Source organism: Otolemur garnettii, unplaced genomic scaffold, assembly GCF_000181295.1.
Source record: "Otolemur garnettii isolate 467f Iridium unplaced genomic scaffold, OtoGar3 scaffold00018, whole genome shotgun sequence".
Classification (NCBI taxonomy): Eukaryota; Metazoa; Chordata; class Mammalia; order Primates; family Galagidae; genus Otolemur; species Otolemur garnettii.
In genome coordinates, this window is record NW_003852413.1 from 5,924,225 (window position 1) to 5,930,930 (window position 6,706).

General features: G+C 45.5%; 1 protein-coding gene across 3 annotated transcripts in view; it reads right to left on the reverse strand.

Moving 5' to 3' along the window:
* The window catches only part of TEN1 (TEN1, CST complex subunit), a 28,416-nt gene that overhangs the window by 20,445 nt on the left and 1,265 nt on the right, over window positions 1-6,706 (reverse strand). The gene's annotated exons all lie outside the window — the stretch shown is intronic.

Sequence of the window (6,706 nt, forward strand, 5' to 3'; positions counted from 1 at the left end):
GCCTTAGCCGGTTGAGCTATAGGCGCCGAGCCTTATTATTTTGTTGAGACAGAGTCTCACTTTGTCACCCCTGGTAGAGTGCACGGCATCACAGCTCACAGCAACCTCAAACTCTTGGGCTCAAGTAATTCTCTTGCCTCAGCCTCCCAAGCAGCTGGGACTAAAGGTACCCCCTACAATGCTTGGCTATTTTTAGAGATGGGGTGTTGCTCTGGCTCAGGCTGGTCTCAAACTCATGAGCTCAGGCAATTATTCTGCTTCAGCCTCCCAGGGTGCTAGAATTCCAGGTGTGAGCCACCTTGCCTAGCCTTCTGAGTTCCGGTTTTAAATGCCATCTCTGGGCCAGGCTTGGGGGCTCACACCTATAATCCTAGCACGCTGGGAGACCAAGGTAAGTGGATTGCTTGAGCTTGGGAGTTTGAGACCAGCCTGAGCAAGAGTGAGACCCCATCTCTAAAAACTAGTCCTGAAGGGTGCCTGTAGCCCCAGCTACTCAAGAGGCTGAGGCAAGAGGATCACTTGGGCCCAAAAGTTTGTGGTGCCCACAAACTATGATGCCACAGCACTCTACCCAGGGCAATAGGGGGAGATTCTGTCTCAAAATAAATGAATAGGGCGGCGCCTGTGGCTCAAAGGAGTAGGGCACTGGCCCCATATGCCTGAAGTGGCAGGTTCAAACCCAGCCCTGGCCAAAAATAAATAAATAAATAAATAAATAATAAATACCATCTCCAATCCTGTCCCTCACCATCACCATCTCTATTAGCATTGTAGGGGCCGAGGCTCACTGAAAATTCACCAATTAATAGGAGAAAAAAAAATTCAAATTTATTTACCATGTATACACAGCACCCTTTAGAATGAAGACCCAAGATAAAGGGGAGGTTTTCCACTTTTTTGTTTAGGTTCAACAAAGTATGAACAGCTGTGCAGAAGGATGACTGGATAAAAGGGTAAGCTTCAGTGCTAAGAGACTGAGCCGAGGAAGCCCAGAAGGCCTGTCTGTCTAGATTCCTCTAGGTCTGGGCAGCATTCTTTTCCTCTGGGGTGTGGACCAGGACCCTTTCTGAAATGGGAGCCTTATGTCCCACAGTCAAACAAGGTAGGTCAGATAAGTTCTTTATGGGCAATTTTTACACAGGAACACTTAGGTTTTATGGCTGGCTTGGGGGGAAAGGGTTTTGGTTTCTACAGTTTGCCTCAGGGAGAGGGATTCTACTATCTATGGCTTGCTTCAGGGGAGGATGGGACTGAGAGGCAGCAGGGCAGAAGAAGGTCAGGGAAAAACGTATGCGTCCGAGGCTGCTCCTGAGGCCTTCCTTTGGGGGTACTGTTTTCTGAGCCCCAGCAGCACCATATTCTCTGATGGCTCGTCCAATCCATCACAAGTTTATGTCAGCTAGAGCTTGCTAGGGATCAAAACCCGACAGCCCAAAATACATCTCTTTGACGTGTTAAACTAAAAACGCAGCCTCAAGGTCTCTCTGACAACCTCCCCTTCCATCCTGTCCCTCCCAAAGCACAAGATGAAGCTGTTCTCTGAAGTTTCCTCATCTACCTAGAAACCAGATCCCAAAGAGAAATACGATTGCCTTCAACCCTGCCCCTACAATCTCATTATCTATTTTAATAGAGAAGACTGAGCCAGGTGTGTTGGCGTTGACCTATAATCCCAGCTTCTCAGGAGGCTGAAACCAGAGGATGGCTTAAACCCAGAAATTGGAGACAAGCCTGGGCAAAGAGCAAAGAGCAAAAACCAGTCTCAAACAAACAAACAAACAAACCTGAAAAAACAAATATATATGTGTATGGGCAGTGCCTGTGGCTCAGTGAGTAGGGCGGCAGCCCCATATACTGAGGGTGGTAGGTTCAAACCTGGCCCCAGCTGCACTGCAACCAAAAAATAGCTGGGCATTGTGGCAGGTGCCTGTAGTCCCAGCTACTAGGGAGGCTGAGGCAAGAGAATCACCTAAGCCCAGGAGTTGGAGGTTGCTGTAAGCTGTGATGCCACAGCACTCTACCGAAGGTGATAAAGTGAGACTCTGTCTCTAAAACAAATAAACAAACAAAAAAAACCCCCCAAATATATGTGTGTGCCTGTGTATAAAAGAAAAAAAGAAGACCGAAGAAGGCAGAGATATACCTGTTGGAAGCTCAAATTCCAAGAAGATCATTTGCAAACTAATTTTTGTCCATTCATTCTCCCTAATGATCATTTACCTTGCAGAATTACCCACATTCACCCCCAATTCCCTCTCCCCAATGAAAAGGGTATTTAAGTGTCAAGCATCTGGCCCTTTGAGTTGTCTTCCTTTTTGGGAGGGGGACAGGGTCACTCTGTTGCCCAGGTTGAGTGCAGTGGCATGGTCACAGCTCATTGTAGCCTCCAACTCATGGGCTCAACCAATCCTCCTGCCTCAGCGTCCCTAGTACCTAGGACTACAGACATGTATCACCATTCCTGGCTTTTTTTTTCTTTTTTTGAGACAGAGCCTCAAGCTGTCCTCCTGGGTAGAGTGCTGTGGCATCATGGCATCACAGCTCACAGCAACCTCCAACTCCTGGGCTCAAGTGAGTCTCCTGCCTCAGCCTCCCAAGTAGCTGGGACCACAGGCACCTGCCACAACGCCTGGCTATTTTTTGGTTGCAGCCAGCCAACATTGTTTGGCGGCCTGGGCTGGATTTGAACCCGCCACCTTAGGTGTATGTGGCTGGTGCCTTAGCCATTTGAGCCACAGGCGCTGAGCCTCCTGGCTAATTTTTAAGAAAACTGTCTGTAGAGACAGAGTCTTATTGCCCTAGCTGGTCTCAAAGTCCTGCGCTTAAACAATCCTCTCACCTTGGCCTCCCAAAGTGCTGGGATTACAGGTGTGAGCCGGAACACCCAAGTGAGTTTTCATACATGACTCTCGAGCACACTTGTGCATATGACAAATTTGTTTTGCTTTTCTCTCGTTAATTTCTCTTTTGTTGTAGAGGTGTACATTGGCCATGACCCTTTATGATAAAAAGGAAAAGGATCACTTTCTTTCTGTCCCACAATCGCAAACTGGATAGTGAAATCTATTCACTCCCTGGTCACCACCCCAGCCCAAGTCTTTATTAGCCTACCTTTGTCAAATATCTAATCTCTTTCTACCAATAAGAATGATGCTTTAAAATGGAAAATATGCCATGACATAGGGAATAGTTTCTGCTGAAACCTCAAATCTGAATCTAATAATGCCTCCTCTAAATCTAATAGTCAGGTTACAAAAAAATACAGAAAAGGGAGCAACTCAGAGATATCATGGAAATAATAAAATCATGAGAAATTCAGGAAAAATGACACAGCCTTGAAAAAGAAAAAATGTATAGGGAAACCACATATCAAAAGAGGCTTAAGATGGCAAGGCACAACTGTAAGAGGGACTTTACCTAACAAATGCAATCAGTGAAACCTGGTTTCTTATACCCTCAATGAATCCCCAACAATAAATTTAAAAAAACAAACAAACAGGGTACATGTAAAATTTACTAGGTGTAGAATATAAATGCCTTAACACAATAACTAAGAAAATGCTGTGAAGGCGATCGTGACCAGTTTGATGAAAGCATTTCAGATTGTGTGTAAAATGAGCACGTCGTACCCCATGTTTGCATTAATGTACACAGCTATGATTTACAGTTTTTGGCCGGGGCTAGGTTTGAACCCACCACCTCCGGTATATGGGGCCAGTGCCGTACTCCTTTGAGCCACAGACGCTGCCCCACAGCTATGATTTAATTAAAAAAAAAAGAGTCTTAAGATTCATATCTATCTATCAGCTACAACAAGTGGGCCTTGTTTGGACCCAGTTTGAACAAAATAACTCAATCTTTTTTTTTTTTGTAGAGACTGTTTCACTTTATCGCCCTCGTAGAGTGTTGTGGCGTCACAGCTCACAGGAAGCTCCAGCTCCTGGGCTTAGGTGAATGTCTTGCCTCAGCCTCCCAAGTAGCTGAGACTACAGGCACCCACCACAACACCGGGCTATTTTTTTGTTGTAGTTTGGCTAGGGCAGGGTTTGAACCTGCCACCCTCAGTACATGTGGCCGGCGCCCTACTCACTGAGCCACAGGCGCGCCCTATTATTAATATTTCTTACATGGATGAATAGATTCATGAAGAAGAGAGTGAAAGCCAAAACCATCTACCCAAACCCAGCTGGAATGGTGAAGAACCAAAGCCACCCTTACTGCCTATGTAACATGGCTATGCCTGAACTCTGCCTTCATTAGCAGTTCTTTACTCTTCTGGACTGACCCGCCCAGGCAAATGGTTTGAACATCAACAGACTGTTTGTCTGCTGGGATTCTTCCAAATTCCCCTACCTGGCTGTTTGCACCAATTGTGGACTATGGTTCTTACCTAATATTAATCAAGACCTTTAACTGAAAGACCTGCCTTAAACCAAACTTCTAATCCTCAATAAATTCTGATCTGACCTTCCTCTCTCTGGGATACTGCCAAAGCACTGTCAAGTAGTATTCTCCTTTACTTTAGCAATGAGCTCAGCTTTGTCTGATGAATAGCTTGTGCTGGTTGGTTATACAGACAGTGCTATGCATTTTAAGAAAGGAAATAAAAACATTAAATTTGTAATACTCAAGTCCCATTTGACTTCAGTAATTACAAGAGGTGCTCAATGTGATCTGTATTCATCTTTTGTTATCAGTATATATTGACTGTTACAATTTTTTTTTTTTAAAGACAGTCTCACTCTGTTGCCCTGGGTAGAGTGCCATGATGTCATCATAGCTCACAGCAACCTCAAACTGGGGCTCAAGTGATCCTACTGCCTCAGCTTCCCGAGTAGCTGGGACTCCAGATGCCCACTACAATGCCCGGCTATTTTTTTGTTGCAGTTGTCATTGTTGTTTAGCTGGGCTGGGCTGGATTTGAACCCGCCAGCCTTGATACATGTGGCCAGCATGGTAACCACTGTGCTACGGGCGCAGAGCCCATAATTTTAATTTTTAAAAATGTTGCATCAGGTTCAGTGCCTATGGCTTAAGCAGCTAAAGTACCAGCCACATACATCTGAGCTGGCGGGTTTGAATCCAGCCTGGGCCCGCGAAAACAACAATGATGGCTGCAACCAAAAAATAGCTGGGTGTTGTGGCCGGTGCCTGTAGTCCCAGCTACTTGGGGGGCAGAGGCAGGAGAATCGCTTGAGCTCAGGAATTGGAAGTAGTTGTTGTGAGCTGTGATGTCACAGCAATCTACCCAGGAGGACAGCTTGAGGCTCTTGTCTCAAAAAAAAATGTTGCATCAGCCAGGCTCAGTGGCTGACTCCCACAATCCCAGCACTTTGAGAGAAAGAGGCGAGAAGATCCCCTGAGGCTAGCAGTTCAAAACCATGCTTAGGTAACCTATCAAGGCCACATCTTTACAAAAAATTTCAGGCTGGGCGCTGTGGCTCATGCTTGTAATCACAGCACTTGGGAGGCTGAGGTGGGTGGATTGCCTAAACTCACAAGTTTGAGACCGGCCCCATCAAGAGTGAGACCTTGTTTCTAAAAAACAGCCACGTGTTGTGGCAGATGCCTGTAGTCCCAGCTACTTGAGAGGCTGAGGCAAAAGGATTGCTTGAGCCCAAGAGTTTGAGGTTGCTGTAAATTAAGATGCCACAGCACTCTACAGAGGGTGACCAAGTGAGACTGACTTTTTTTTCAAAAATTAGGCAGGCACCTGTAGGGAAGGCTGGGGCCAGGGGATTTCTTATGCCAAAGAGTTTGAGATTACAGCTACTGTGTTTCCCCCAAAATAAGACACTGTCTTATATTTATGTTTTCTCAAGACACACTAGGGCTCATTTTCAGGGGATGTCTTCCTCTCTGCACCAAAATGCATACGCTGCATAGCCATGCCCATCACTAGGTCTTATTATTGGGGTAGGGCTTATATTTAACAAATGCATAGAAATCCTGCTAGGGCTTATTTTTGGGGTAGGTCTTATTTTCAGGAAACACAGTATGAACATGTCACTACATTCTAGCCTTGAGGACAGAGAGAACAAGACCTGTCTCTGAAAAACCCCCTCCCCCCCAACCTGTCATCCTAGCACTCTAGGAGGCTGAGGCAGGTTAGGTTAACTGGAGACTGAGATCTCATCTCTAAAAATAGTTTGGTGTTGTGGCAGATGCCTGTAGTCCCAGCTACTAGAGAGGCTGAGGCAAGAGAATGCCTTGAGCCCAGGTTGCTGTGAGCTATGATGCCACAGCACTCTACTGAGGGTGAGAAGTAAAAAAATAAATAAATAAAAAGTATTGCATTAATGCAAATCTTGAGTATTTTTTTGAGTCCTTAAATTGTGTGTCTGAGAAGAATGCCTCTCATCTTACTCTATGTCCAGCAGTGTTAACAAAAGAAACAAGGTATGTCTGAAATTACAAAGGCAAATTTAGGAGACTTTAAAGGGATGTTGCAGCGTGTGCTGTATCGTGCTAATCATGACATGAAATTAAAGGGTAACTAAATGAACAAATCAAGAAACAGCAAATCAAGCATTTTACTTAGCTATTTCTTAGGCATTAGAACTAAATACAGGCTCGGCGCCTATAGCTCAACCGGCTAAGGCGCCAGCCACGTACACCTAAGGTGGAGGGTTCAAATCCCCAGCCCAGACCCGCCAAACAACAATGACGGCTGCAACCAAAAAATAGCCGGGCGTTGTGGCGGGCG